We start from the raw sequence: 14,874 nt of genomic DNA, 5'->3' as shown, positions 1-14,874 counted from the left end.
GGGGGGGGGGGGGGGGGGGAAGGTCCCAGGGCCAATAATAATTGTTCAGCAAAATGCATAATGCTGGAGAAGGAAATAGAAATAGGACAAAGGAGGCAGAGAGGTGTCCATGAGAGGGAAGTAAAGCACAGGCTCTGCAGAAGGAATGACATGAACCAAGGCAGAAAACAGCCTTGCGTGCTCAGGAATGAGGGCTTCTCAGAATAAGCTTTGAATTGTTTTACCAGTGGAAGAAAAGATTTAGTCATAACCATCTCCCTCTCTCCTGTATTGTCCCTTAGGATCAGTCTTTTACCATTTTGGATATCTCATATACGCAAAATCAATGAGTTTTACATTCCTCAAGAAATGTGGCTGGCACCATTCCTTAAAAGTGATTTGGGCCTGGGATTGTTGGTTTGTCTATCATGTGTATATGCTTTGTCCTCCCCCTGGATTGTAAGTTTCCAGAAGGTAATGATGAGACTGGACTCACCTTTGCACCTCATAGGATGTTCTGCATATTGTAAATAATGATAAATATTTCGTGATTGGCTCACAGTGGACCGCCTGCATCCATGTTCTACGATCAGAGAAACTTAGACAACACTTATGAGAACTAGTTGTGATTAACTATAATACTAACAGATCACGGGTGAATTAAAAATAAAGGGATCTTATTTCAGTGATTCCCAATCTGTTTAAATATAAAGATCTTCTCTGAGTGTAGAATATTTTTACAGAGTCTACATATACTAATAGGTTTAGTGTATACTAATTAAATCAGGACAAAAAGTTGTTCTGGGTTCATATACATTGATGATTTACTAATCAAGGCATCCACAATCATTCAAAATATAGTTGTATGTATTATTCAGTATTCATTTAATGCTTGGTGGCCATATGGATCTTAGAAATCTTTGCACTCCATCGTTAAGAGTCTTCCTATTGTAAGTGACAGATACTCAGCTTAAATTAGCCTAAGCAAAAAGGGAATTAATTAATAACTGAGATATTCCTGAGGTGGCACTAGTTTAAATAAGGCCCTGTCCAGGCATTGAAATCTTGTCACCATGCCGTTCTCTCCCTCTTTTCATCTATTAACTTTGTTTTCTCTTCTGTTGGCTTCATTCTCCAACTGATTTTCTCCCGTTGGAAGCAAAGATGTCCACAGGAAATTCCAAGGATGTTTGGTCCTTATAGCTGGTGAGCCAGGAAAAAGAGAGCAGCCTCACTCAACATTCCTCTCCATCCCTCAGAATGGCTTTGTATCAGCCTTCACTGTGTTGAATGCCCACCTCATCCCAACACAGCATCCAAGGAGAAACAAACTCAGCTTGTCAACCAAGACCATGCGGCCTCACCTTGAGGGAGAATGGGGGAGGGGGTATAACTGGGGCTGGGCAATTTATAAAGGGCAAAAATGCTGAGCAGACTAGAAAGTACAGATGCACATTACTGCAGTCCATAGGCTGTGAGTAATAATACACTCCTCTTTCTTTTTCTCGTTCATTTATTCATGAAAACATTCTTAAATGTCACTTTAGGTCCCATACTTCAAGAGTAACACACCAGTGAACTTTAAAGCTCAGTAGTATCTTACAGTCCCTCCTCTTGTCTTTGTGTGTTATTGTTTGCAGTGATTCATTTAACCATCCAAAAATAATATGAACTCTATTTTAATTGTATAGTTCATTTTACTTTTCCTGCATATACATTCATTCAGCCAACGTTTGTTGAATAAGTACAATATGTGATTTAAAATAGTGAATATAAATCTAAAATGTTTTGTTGGTTTTTATTTGCCAAAATCTAAATTAAGAATTCTTTAAACAGTGTATAACATCACAACCACTCTAAATTTCCATGTGTGCAGTTATCTGTTGCTATTAGTGCTATTGCTGAAGAAATAATTCAGTTTTTTTACCATAAGGAAAGTGAAGAAAGTGACCCTTACATCCATTTTTAGTAACTTTGTGATTTTTAACAAATATTCTTATTCTATTATAATACAAAATACTTAAGAGATTATTTTTAGTCTTGAATAATTATGTCATACTTTTATCACAGTAACGAGAATGTTTTAAAACGGGGTTGTTTTTCACAAAGATGAATTACATATTGTGTTCAGAAGTATGAGTTATAGTATTTGAATTTTAATGTCTTAATAAATTTTTTTGAATTTATAGAAAAGACTGCAGTCTGTTGACCTTTTTAATATTCTGCTCTCTCATTGGCTACCTATCTGAAACCTTTCTTCCATATTAGTAGGAATTGTTACAAGAAGAGGAGGAGTGGAAATGCCAGCCAGTCAGAAACCAGAATATTAAAAAGGTCAACATTGTACAGTTTTCTGCTATAATTCATAAAAAAATATTAAACATCCAATATTTCATCTCTGGACCAAGATCGTAATGAGAACGGAAAATGGCACAACATTAATTCATCTTCATGACAAATACTGTAATGAGAAAGGCAGAATATAAGCTATAAATATTTGGTTACCATTTTGAAAATATCTTATATCCTTTATAACATAATAAGAGTAAATTTATACTTCCCAAAGTTGAGTCCCCTCACTAAATACTTTGCTGCCTTTTAAATTAATAGGACTCCTTTGAGACTCTACTAAAATTAGGCTTTAACCCCAAGAGAGCTGCTACTACCATGAGGTTGTAATAAATAAATGTAAAAGACATTCATTATGATAAAACAAATGAGTAGAAATTTTATTTTGGCTAATTTCCACTTTCACCATTATTAAAGTCTTTGAACATGACTAATTACAATTTTCTCACCATTTTAAATGGTTACTCCGTTACTACCTTTACATCAACACGATCTCCAAATAAAGTAGTATTCCTTCATGATTAATTCTACCATATGACAGAAGTTGCATTATATGACTAATAAGAACAGAAATTAGAGCTTATAAATTCAGGGTCTGAGGGAACTCGGGCAGTAGATCAGTCCAAATCAAGCAGTCAGCCCCACAGGCATTCAACACAGTTTTGTGTCTTTCTCTTTGCTTGTGTATGTACCTGAGGTGAGAGGGAGGAGAACCAGAGTCCTAGCGGAACTCAGAATCAAGCTGAAATTATCTTACTGAAAGGACTGATCACAGAGATGTGGACAGGAGTAAGGGAACTAGCAAGGTGGAGGCAGCCAGAGACTAGAAACAGCAGAAATTTGTTATTGCCTTTTGGCAGAGGGCAAGGAGAAGACATAGTGTCACCAGAGCCCCAGAAGAGCTGGAACCCTGGATGAGGGGCTGGCAACAGGAGCTGTCGTCATGGAGAGATGAAGCTGCTGCCAAAACAATGATGTTAAGTAGGGAGAGAGGAGAGAAGAAATACCGCCCCCTATCTTTTTTGCGTCCCATTGACCAAACCCAACCTAACACCAGCAATCAAGGAAGTCTGGGCGAGGGTCACATCACGGTCAGTCTTGCGGCTCAGAGTAGGGAAAATGATGGGCGGGGGCATAAATGGACAATGCAACAGAGATGTTAAGGGGGATTCTGAGGAAGCTTTGCTAAAGGCAGTATTCGAGGTCTCTTAACATCCTGAAAAGGAGCACAGTGGAAGGAGGTGAGAATGGCTGGAAGAGAGAATGGAGACGGGGATAGAGGGAATGAAGAAAAAGAGAATCGAATCTAGCTCTCTGAGTCTGCCTAGAAGTTAAGGAAGCTGTTTCTTTTAGAATATTATTTGGAAAACCACTTTCAATGAATTTAAAAACAAATGAATCTGCCAAAGAACTGTATAGAATATCTCCTGGCACATTCATTTTGAAATTGGAGATGATGCTGAGCGAATGGGAACATTGGTCTTTGGTATTTTTTTTTTTCTTTTGTGAGATCTCTGGGCATTAAAAAAAAAAAATCCCCTATGAAATCTGCCAGTCCATGTTCTTTGATATTCAACCAGTTCTTGGTATAGTGAATACAACTAGAGTGTTGAGTGATTTGTTAACAAGAGCATAATCACTGCCTGCCTTTTTACCACAGCTTATTTACCACTAACAAATATCATCTTGCGATGCAAAAGAGTGCCTTTCGCCCACTGGCTCCTGGAGAGCTTTATGAACTAGGAATGCAGGAGTAGCTGAAACAGAGCTCTCTCTGGGGTGGAATGAGACAGCTGTTAGCCTTGCAGAAATGTTGCACAACAGCCTGAGTGGAAACCAGGGAGGGTTCTCAATCTAATTGAAACTGCAAGAAGAATTTAAGTTGATGGACTAATTGCCGAGGCTGACATGTATTCAAAAAACCCTGGGCCTTTTTCTTCTCTGGTGGTGACTGGCACAGCAATGTCGTTCCATTTAATAGATGCTGTGGTTTCCGTTGAAGAGACGAGGAAACTGCGGTTCGTGGCACAAACTCTGCTTGAGAGAACTGGATTGGAACGCATGCCCTTTGAGCTTCTGGGTGCTCCTTATCTTTTGAGTCACGTGGCCAATGAGGGCATCCGCTGCAAAGTAATGACTTCGTGCCCACGTGAGAGAAAGAGTACACCCGTGGTGTGCACGTTTTTGCGGAAATCAGGCTACTCTGGGCAGGTCGCCACGTGTCCCTGACTCAACTGGACCCTGCATAGTTTCTGAAGTCAGTCCAGTTCCAGGAGCCAGAGGTGGAAGAGATGCAAAGCACACCCCTGCCTTCAAGAAACGGCAGATTGTGAGTCAAGGAAGTTTAAACTGATTAGTTTGCAGTGGGCTCCTCTTGCCTAACACTTCTTTCATGCTGGAATGTCACATTAATTGGTTCTTAATTGAACAATGTGCTTCCAATTTTCAAAACCCATCAGAGTATAAAACAGAGGAAGGCAGACTCTTGCTCTTTGGAATTGCAAGTCATATGGGGAAAGATACAGTTCATAGGGATGAAACCTTCCTGAAGGTGGGAAGCTGTCACCCAAGCACTTCTCGGCACCGTGAGGCACAGCTCTCTGGTTGTCAATTTTGACACGGAAAGCAGTTTAATGTTACTTGTTTGGAAAAGAGTGTGATCCTGAGGTTGAAGATGAGGACTGAAATTTCCACAGCTTCTTGATTTCTGGAAAACCAGAAGTGTAGCTGTGGTTAATTATCCATTTCTTCTACAAATAAACAACTTGTTTTTAATTTGTGTATTTAGAATAAGCCATCATTTGGTGGTAGCTGGTTAAGTCCTATTATGACAGTTTCTTATCTGCAATTAAATTTGGGCCAAAAGGTCTACTTTCCACCTGAAATTAAAAACCTGTTTGTTCATGTTCTCTCTTTGGAAATGTTCCATGTACAGGCAAGTTTATTTTTTCTATTCTGAAGAAATATTATTTTTAAACAGGGGCTGTGTTCTGAATTCATATGGTGTGAAAAGTAAGAGATAGAAGGAAAGTTGATTTCTTGCAACAAATAAACCTTAAAAAAAAACACTTGCCAAGTTTGAGTTATTTTTTCCCTAATACTGCTATGCCAGTGGGGGAGAAAATCAGGCAGATTTCTTTAGATGACAATACCTAAGAGTTAGGTAGTCATTTTCTTTCGGTCATATCTTTATCATATTTGCTCATCTTAAAAGAAAGAGAAGGGTTTTTCTAATTGCATGCTCAGACATGAATCATTCTTCGAAGTTGGGCTATTTCTGCCTCTTGCATCAGAAGTAGAAATTACATTCTTTCTCCCCCTTGCATCATGACCTGTGGTCTCAGGTAGCACTTAGCAATGGATAATGTGATTGGTAGAGACTTTGCTTCTTCTTTTAGGGACGCACTGGCCCCATGGCTATTGTAAAAGTAGCTAGGAAAAGGGAAGACACAGTCCATGAGACAATGCCATTTATGCACAATCTCTCCAATTACATCGTGTGTGTTAAGATGATAATATATTTTAGATGAGGAGTAGTGATACTGTGATTAAGAAAAACAACAACAACCCAAACCCTGTATATCACCAATAAAGCAAATGCACTTATTGCTTCTCATTAATAAAGAATCCTCGTGGGATTGCCTCATTTAAAAACTGAGTCTGTAATAAAGGTCAACCAAAGGTGTGTCTAAGAGATGTGTAGTGATCTCCAGTGAGCTTCTGCGCATCTCCAGCTGGGGAAGGCCTCTGACTCTCAATCCTTGTGGCAATTTACTATGCTGACACCATGATCACACATCTTCGAGTTAATTACTCGCATTCACTCAACACTATCCTTTCTGCTCTAACAAGACCTCCTTTAACTTCACTAGGACCAAATCTGGCATCAGAAAAGCAAGCTTGGGAGCAAGGCTGCCACAGGAGATAAATGTTTCCCTGGGTACAAACTCAATAATAAGTGTAACATCTGACAAAGAAGAATGCCTCTGGCAGCCCTGCTCAATCTCTCTCAGAAACTGACACTGCAGAGCACAGGAGCGAAGCCCAGATCATGACAGCTACGGAAAGCTTTTGTAAGCAAAGGAATCAGGCCCTTGTCAGCCGGTTTCTCCTTTCATGATCTCTCGCCTGAACAGTTGGTAAAATCTGATCAATGGGATATTTTTCAGCATCTATGACAAATCATCAGTCACTACAAGGGGGCGCTCAACAGCAATGACCTGAACAACAACAATGAAAGTGAGAAAACGGTCCCGGATTGAGGAGAGAGGCGCGTTTGGTGGATTGCAACTTTCGGGCCCCTTTCTCCAGCAGCTCCTCATCCAGCAGAATCCGGGCAGTGTTGATGCCAGCAGCTACGCTCAGCTACCTTCTCTACTACAGGGGCCTACCTGCCTTCCCAGGTCGCTTCTGGATTGGGGAGAGTCTACAGAGCCTTCTCCAGGTGGCTTCTTCCTCCTTCAGCTGCTTTACCTGTAAAATAGAGGTAAACACTGCAGGTAGAAATTATTGTTATTTAATCCAACGATCCACTCAGCCCATCGGTTCACTGAGAAATCTTTTGTTTTCAGTGCCTATGAATCCCAGGCTCCGTGTTGGCCGTTGGGAGGGGCTGTCACTGTAAGGGCGCCTGAAGAACAGAAGTTTGCTGTGGGGTGGGGGGGTGTTGGCAAGTCATACACACGTCACTGCTGTTGAGTGTGAGGAAATCCGTAAAACCAGTGTAAAATATGAAGGTGTTCTAAGGAGGGATAAAGCACTTGTGACAGAAATTAATGGGAATTGAGAGGGAGGGCTCCTTGGTGCTGGTGGCATTTGAGCTAAGCCTCAAAGGATGCGTAGAATTTAAACCTGTAGAGATGGGAAGTGAACAATGCAAATGGAAAATATCACCACAGAGAGGCTCCCTGCTAAGACGCTTCAGATGTTTTAGCCAGAGGGAGAGAGGTCTGGGCCTGTGCGGGAAGGTTAGTGTAATGGATGTCCTGCTCTGACGTTTACAAAGTGCTTCTACACACTCAATCTTAGAGAACCTGCGTGGTGTGCAGTGAGAGAGGGAGATTCAAAAGCCGTAGGGCCTGGGTTCATACTCCAACTCCGCCCTTGGCAGCTGTGTGACCTTGGGCAAGTTCCCTCAGTTCCCTCTGCTGTAGAATGGGGATAATTGCCGTACTGCCTCTGTGCTTGTTAGGGAGGTTAATACGTAATAGGATCTCTAACAGAGGAGGGATTAGTGTTGCTCAGAAACCCCCTGAGGGCCTGGTTGGGTTGGCAGTCCCTCCACCACGTGCTCACGACACCCCAGGAGCCTGAACTGACAACCCTTATGCACATGTGGCGGCCACTCCAGTGGCGTGGGTGGTTCTCGACCGGGAGCGTGGTTTTGTGCACACACGTGCCCGTACGTGTACATACACACACACACAGGACATCTGGTGACGTCTGGAAACGCTTTTGGTTGTGATAAACTGGGGGGCTGCTCCTGGCATCTAGTGGGTAGAGGCCAGTGATGCTCCCAGCATCTCACAACATACAGGGTAGGGTTATCTAGCCCCAAATTCCAACTGTGCTGAAGCTGAGAAATCCTGAATAGAGCGATCTCTTGAAGAGATATTCAAATAGTTAAATATTTCAACAGGACTCCCCTTTGCATAAAATGCTTTGCTGAAAACCATCAGAGCAAAAGGCAAGTTGTGGCGCCAGTGAAAAACCTAAGCGTTGATGGAGTTGTGGGAAGGGGGGCTCCTCTTGAAAAGAAAATGCCTGTGTTCCTGAAAAATAAAAGGGGAGAATCACCAGAAACCCGGATCTACTAAAGAGAATCCGGAAAAGCAGTCTAGCTGCTGTAAGAGGCAAGAAGCAGAGGTCTGTGGGAAAGCACCCAGCTTTAAACACACACACACACACACACACACACACACACACACACACACACACCATCTCTTTCCAACTGCAGCTCAAGGCTACTTCAACTGTCAAAAGTGCTAGAGAAAAATTTGTCTCCTCCTTCCTACTGTTAATTATCATTCAACCTGTAAATATCGCTCACTCCATTGATTGTGCTGTGAGTATACTTTTTCTCTTTAAAAGGCCATTAAATCAGGTATAAAAGGCCTATTAATTTTCTACTATAAACAGTCTCCCAGACGCTAACTACTTCATTGTTTGAATCGGGCACTGCCGTTCAGGCCGATGAAATTCCGTGCAAAGCTGCGGTTTTCTGCCTTCTGCCGGCCACTCTCATCTTCCCCTCAGTCCTGGGAACAATAATTCAGTTTCCAAATACACGAAACGTGTTGTAAATAGTACCCGCCTCCACAGCGCCACCGCGACGGACTGACCGACCTTGCTGCGGCGTCATAAATTTGAAGGCATCTAATAAAAGCCGCTGTGTGCAGCCAGACATTGTCGTTCTGAGACTTAGCAGGCAGTCCGGCCAAGCACCTCGCCTGGCTCATTCCTCCTCCACCATCCCTCCCGTCTTCGCTCCTGGAGACACACCATCACTGGCTCTGAACAACAAGAAGGGTTGTAAAAACAGCATTTGTATACACTTGCCAATACACAGGGCCCGTTTATGAACATTATCTTATTTGTTCCTCGTAACAATACCTTGAGTTTGGAGTGGAAGCTCTTATCAAATGATCCCAATTTTGTAAATAAGAGAACACAGTACTACCTACTCGAGTCATATAAAAATCTCTTTCGGGATGTGAGGTCGGCTAAGACAAGCAGGACCTGTGGCAGGTGCTCTCACGGTGTGTAAGTCTGAGCTGGAGTTCCCATTCAAGCAGGACCTGAGACATGGATTCCAGTTTCAGGAGCGTGGGAGATGATCCTAGGAAGTGCCAGGAAGGGAGAGGGAACAGAAGACACGAAGGGAGACCGTGAAGGGCGCCTTATGGAGTAGGTACCACTGTGGACTTAATCCTGCAGGGGAGCACTGTAGACAGTGTGGGGGAGCCTCCCTGAAGGCAAGAAAGCTGGGGTATGAATGGTCCAACCCCATCCATTATTGCCTGAAGCCTGTTCTTTGGGGGGGGCAGAGGGGGTTCGCTGTCTGGAACTCTGTCCAGGCTGAGAGGAATCCCCAGAGTTTCAGACGCTTGCTGTGGGGCATCAAGACGAGCCCATGAAGGAAAGCAGGAGTGCACCCAGGGTGGTGCTCCTCTGTCTTCAAAACCATCGGTGTCCCCTGTGGTGTCACAGTGCTGAACCTGTGCAGCGGGAACACGCAGATGGATCTCGGCTTTCTTTTCTATGCAGCTGCGTTGCTGACATCCCTGTGATCTGCATCTTTTAACGCAATAGACACTCTCCTCCGACCTTTGAGGCTAAACATCTTCTGACACCTTCCTCCCCCGTCTACTGGCGGGACACTGCCTTCCTTCTTCAAAGTTTCTGCTCAGATTACAGATTTACTCCAAGGCATGTGTGACTGATTGCTTTAAACATCTCCCTTCTTAGGAGGCAAAACAGATCAAAGTCTTCATCAACAACGGTCAGCAAAGGTGGCCCTGGGTCTACATATTGTTTGGTTTGGCTTTTAAAGTTTTAATTACCTGTCACAATTTTAAAGTATTAAAAGATTTCGCCTAAGAATTGGAATTCCCTTCTTCTCCTGAAGCGTCAGATGACCTGGCCGCCCCGACCCACGTGAAGACGACACAAGGATCTGCTCGAGAGGGGTGGAGGCTGTCCCTCTGGACGGGGCGTCCATTCTGCAGTTACCTGCATCCCCATCACCCCTACCCCCTGCCATCGTCACTCATTCTGGCCACCTGCCTGCTTCTCCAGGCTCATGAGTTTATGATGCCTGACCTCAGAGATGAGAGGGAAGAGCCTTAGAAGTTGTTGTTTTTATTTGTGAGCCTCTGTCGGTGTCCTTGAAGTCACACTATCTAGTGTATAATTATTCTTAGCACTTACCTAACCTTCTAGCTCTATAAGAGAGGGAGGGTTTTTTGAGATCTTTTGTATGAGGGATAATACAGACCATTATATAAACCTACATTTAATTTTCATTAGAATTGTCCTAGATAGTGTTTGGACTTTATTTTTTTTTTGAACTTTAAATCCTATAAAGTCGAAGCAAATCGGTGTTTGACATAGAAATTGCCAGAAGAAGGAATAAAGAAGGCATTTAGATCATTTCATCCATATGTGTGCAGCCATAGCAAGGCTCAGCCTTCCATTATCTGTAAGTTAGAGCCACCTGTTCTCCATGACTGTCTGCTGGTTGGAGAAGAAGCTCTGAGTGTAATTAAGTTCTGTGTGTGGGAGGCCCATGCTTGGCAGCAACTGCGGTTAGATTATTAATGGACTCCTATATTGAAGTGTTCACATTTTTGAAAGGCTAATTACAATATAATTTTAATTTTAAAATATTGCTTTGCCAAGGGTGGGAGTTGTATCATGTATTATTAAGTGGTACCTTTTTTTTTTTTTTCCAATCTTGGGGGAGCTATTGGTTTGTTTATGGTAATCTTTAATATTCAGTTACTACTCATGCTTTCTTACTTGATGCATCGAACTCTTGAACAGAAAAATAGGCTGCAGGCCTGCCAAATGCCAAAAAGCTACCCTGGAGTTTCCTTGGACTTGCCTGATTTTTCTTATGAAGAAAGTCAAACTACTCATAGATTGAGTAAACTTCATGTCATGTTTTTCTTTGCTACCTGAGACCCATGATCTCAGTTGTACAATTTTAACATCTCTGGAGGGAAGGTTGAAGTAGTTATCTAATGAGTTAATTCTGGAATCCATACTACCATTGCCTGGTTATGGACGTACATGTAGGGCTCCAGCCCATTGTAACGGGAATCACAAGATTTTTAGATTCAAAGACCTAATTTAAAGTCCTTGTGTTAGAAGTTCTGTTTACTTCATATTCCAAACCAAAATCAACACACACACCTTCTACCCACAAATCCTCCCAATGAAAATCATGGTCACTTTAAGGACATTTCAGTTTTACCAAATCAGAGAGAATGAACCTATAGAAAAGGACGTGAATAGTGAATAATTAGTGTTTTTATATGCACTGGGAAGAGCCTCAGGGAGCAGAGGTGTTTTTGAAGAGGCACCTATTCAGAGAGGTCCTCCGCTGGGCTGGGGCTAGCCGGGTAGCTGTGGCCGGCGAGGGCTGTCACTGGCATCCACGTTGCCCACCAGCCCGGCAGCTCCACATGCCCGTCCAGACAAGCATTGCGGTAGCTGGCTAAGTACCTTGAGATGATAAAAAAGCACCATTTCCTCCCATTACATTTTACCGTATTTGATTTTTTTAGAGATTCTATTTGTTTGAGAGAGAGGGAGAAAGAGAGAGAGAACACAGAGAGAGAGGGAGAGGGAGAAGCAGATTCCCTGCTGAGCAGAGAGCCCAATGTGGGGCTTGATCCCAGGACCCCAAGATCATGACCTGAGCTGAAGGCAGATGCTTAACCGATGGAGCCACCCAGGTGCCCCTGCTGTATTCGATTTTTTTTTTTAATTTTTAAATGGAATTTTTTTAAAGTTACATTTTGCCTACAGGGAGTGCTAGAACGAAGGAGAAAGGCCTCATGTGTCCTGCAAGATGACCAGTCCCTTAGGCCAATCACGTCACTCCCTTGCCAGGGGACACGCACTCTTCTGCACTACGGATGGAGAAAGTGACATGACTAAGCCCTAGCAGCGAGCTGGGATGCTGCCACCCAATCCTTTGTGTAGGCTGTTGCACCAAGTCCTACTATCGTGGGAACAGAAAGGTGCCCATAGAAACCAAAACAACACCACGTATCCTCTTGTCTGCATATCCTAAGGCCAAGGATGTTCTCACATTTTTTGAGCCTATGGCAGAAGTCCAATCCTGCACACTTTCCTCATCCCCAGCGTGTTCTGACTGATAGAGCTATCAGAGCCAGTGCTATACCATCTGGGGGCAAGTCTACCCTACCAACTTACCCCAGCCAAGCTCCCCCTCAATAATTGCTTACATATTTTCAGTTCTAACTTGTGGTGATGAGTCAGTACCTTAACCCATTTTGCTGTTACATTTTATATTTAAACGAAATAATAAATCCAATTCTCTGCTCCCTCCAGCTACATCTGTTTAATTGCTGAGAGAGGAAGGAAAGAAAACTTTCACCGCTTGTGCAAATTGTGTTAGTAACATTAAGAAGGTCAGAAAGAAGAGGGGGTGAGGGAAATGCCAAGACTATGGGCTCATAAGAAGGCCCAAGACCAGTAAGGTTATAATCGTGGAGGAAGGAAAACAGCCCTTGCTGAGCACCAACCATGAACTACACCCTCTGACCTGGTTCTGTTTGGGCTTAAAGTTGTCTAGAGTTGACCAGTGAAAGATAAGTCTGTAACCTTGAAAGGGAAGAAAGCCAGATGGTCCAGGAACAGATTGAACTCTGAACCTTGTATACTAGAGGTTATAGTTTGTACTACTGCTAGAAATTCCGGGGAAGTAAAGAAGGTCATTGATTCAGGTTGCAGATATATGCTAGTCAATGAAATGAGTAATAAAACAAATCATGACTTGGTATTAAGGTTTCTTTGGGATCTTATTAGAGTCGCAGAGTTTTGGGATGCGGGATGAAGAGGGAGGGGTAAATTTTTAAATAGCTCCCCAGGTTCCATTCTGTCTCGGACAGAAAGTATTAGCTGTAAGGGGTGCCCAGTATGTGGGTGACTGAGCCCTCAAGCTCTCTAAAATGCAATGTTTGCAGGGAGAGAACTTCGATGCTGGAGGCTCCTTAAATAACCTTCTTCAGTGCCTCAGGCCCTTAGGATATGTGTACAAAAGACCCAGGACCTTCCACAAGGACCTCCCTAGGCCCATGCCCAGGAAGCTTTATAACCTATGGCTCTACCATGACAGCAAATGAGCGATGGGGTTCTTCCTTCTCTCTTCCTCTTTCTGGTTTTAAAGTCAGGAAAGAACTGTTTGAGATCATCTCCTCTTCCCCTCCATCATTCCTAATTCCAGTTCATTCCACTTGCCATCTACACCACCAGTGGGAACTCAGCCTAAGGTACTAAGGAGCATTAGTGATCTCTGTGCAAGGGCAGAGGCCTAGAGCTCTGTTGTGCAAAGGCCTGGGTGCAGAGGGGAGGGTTTCTGTACCTGTCTGTATGTGGGAACAATGATGCATTCAACCTTTGCTACCATCCATTAGCATAATCCACACCTTCTGTGGCTAGCATGGAATCTCTTTCCCCTGGGCCTCCACGAATGTTAACACCCAGAAAACTTGGAGTTACTAGGTAATGTCCTCCAACCCACAGAAACCAAGAGGGAGCCATGGCTGGCCTCCACTTGGCACCCTTCTGAATTTGTAGTGAGCCAAGGAATCCGGGTCAAAAGATAAGAGCCTTGGCTCCAGGTGCAAAGGTGTGGATGTTTGGCTGGGTGAGAAAGAAATGAGGTCAAAGAAGGTAAGAGCTCTATATCAGTTACATATCACCGTGCCCTCTGGAACACCTGTCTGCTTGCCAGAGGCCTCGGTTCTCGCAGACTCTTCTCTCAGTGCTCCTGGGAAGACAGTGTAGCCCCTGCTGTCCCCTCAGGGGGAGACTCACCTGCCACTCAGTAGGTCCTTCCTCCCTCCCCCACCCCATCATTGTGGCTTTTAACCATTTCTCTTTCCTCCTTTAAAAACTGCAGTGCAGGGGCGCCTGGGTGGCTCAGTCCATGAAGCGTCTGCCTTCTGCTCAGCTCGTGATCCCAGGGTCCTGGGATCGAGCCCCATGTCTGTCATCTGTCAGGCTCCCTGCCCAGCGGGGAGTCAGCTTCTCCCTCTGTCCTACTCCCCAGTTGTGTGCACACGTGCTCTCTCTCTTGCTCTCTCTCAAATAAATAAATAAAATCTTTTAAAATTTTTTAAAAAATAAAAACTGCAGTGCATTTGAAGGCATGACTTTCACCACCCTCTTTGGCTGCTCAGCCATGAGCACCCTTTGCCCTCACCTTCCTTAAGGACAGCACTCAGCTCTCTGTCTGGCTTGCCAGCTTCACCCAGGCCATTGTTCATCCCAAGGCCTCATTGCAAGACCAGACCTATCTGTGTTTAGGTGTTCCCGTCTCCACCATGTTCTTCTGTCTGCCTCAGGCATCTCTTCCCTTGGCTGTGCTCAGGCCTAAATTTCCACTTGTTTTACATCTCGGTCTTGAACACCATTCCCTGTCCTCCTACCACACTTCCCTGTTCCTTTGAACCCCCACAGCAACAATACATCCATATAATGGAAACCTCCAACCTGTTATTCTTAGCTATCCATATCCCCCTATCCTGGTCTTCACTCCCCAGTTTATCCAAGTAAATCCCAAGGTCCGCTGCTGAATCATTCTCTTGCAAATACCAACTTCTGCCCTGCTTGGCCTTGGTCATACTAGAAGGATAACACCTCAACCACCTCTCTTCCTTGGACATACACCTGGCCGGCTTGGTGGGACTGGAAAATATTAATCACACAGGCTCGCTACACTCTCTTTTAGTTTGTGCCCCTCCCCGCCCCAGTTTTACACAGAAATGACATTTCTTTGCCTAGGGAGTA

This window comes from Ursus maritimus, unplaced genomic scaffold, assembly GCF_017311325.1.
Source record: "Ursus maritimus isolate PB19 unplaced genomic scaffold, ASM1731132v1 scaffold_1, whole genome shotgun sequence".
Lineage (NCBI taxonomy): Eukaryota > Metazoa > Chordata > Mammalia > Carnivora > Ursidae > Ursus > Ursus maritimus.
This window is presented reverse-complemented; position numbering follows the sequence as displayed.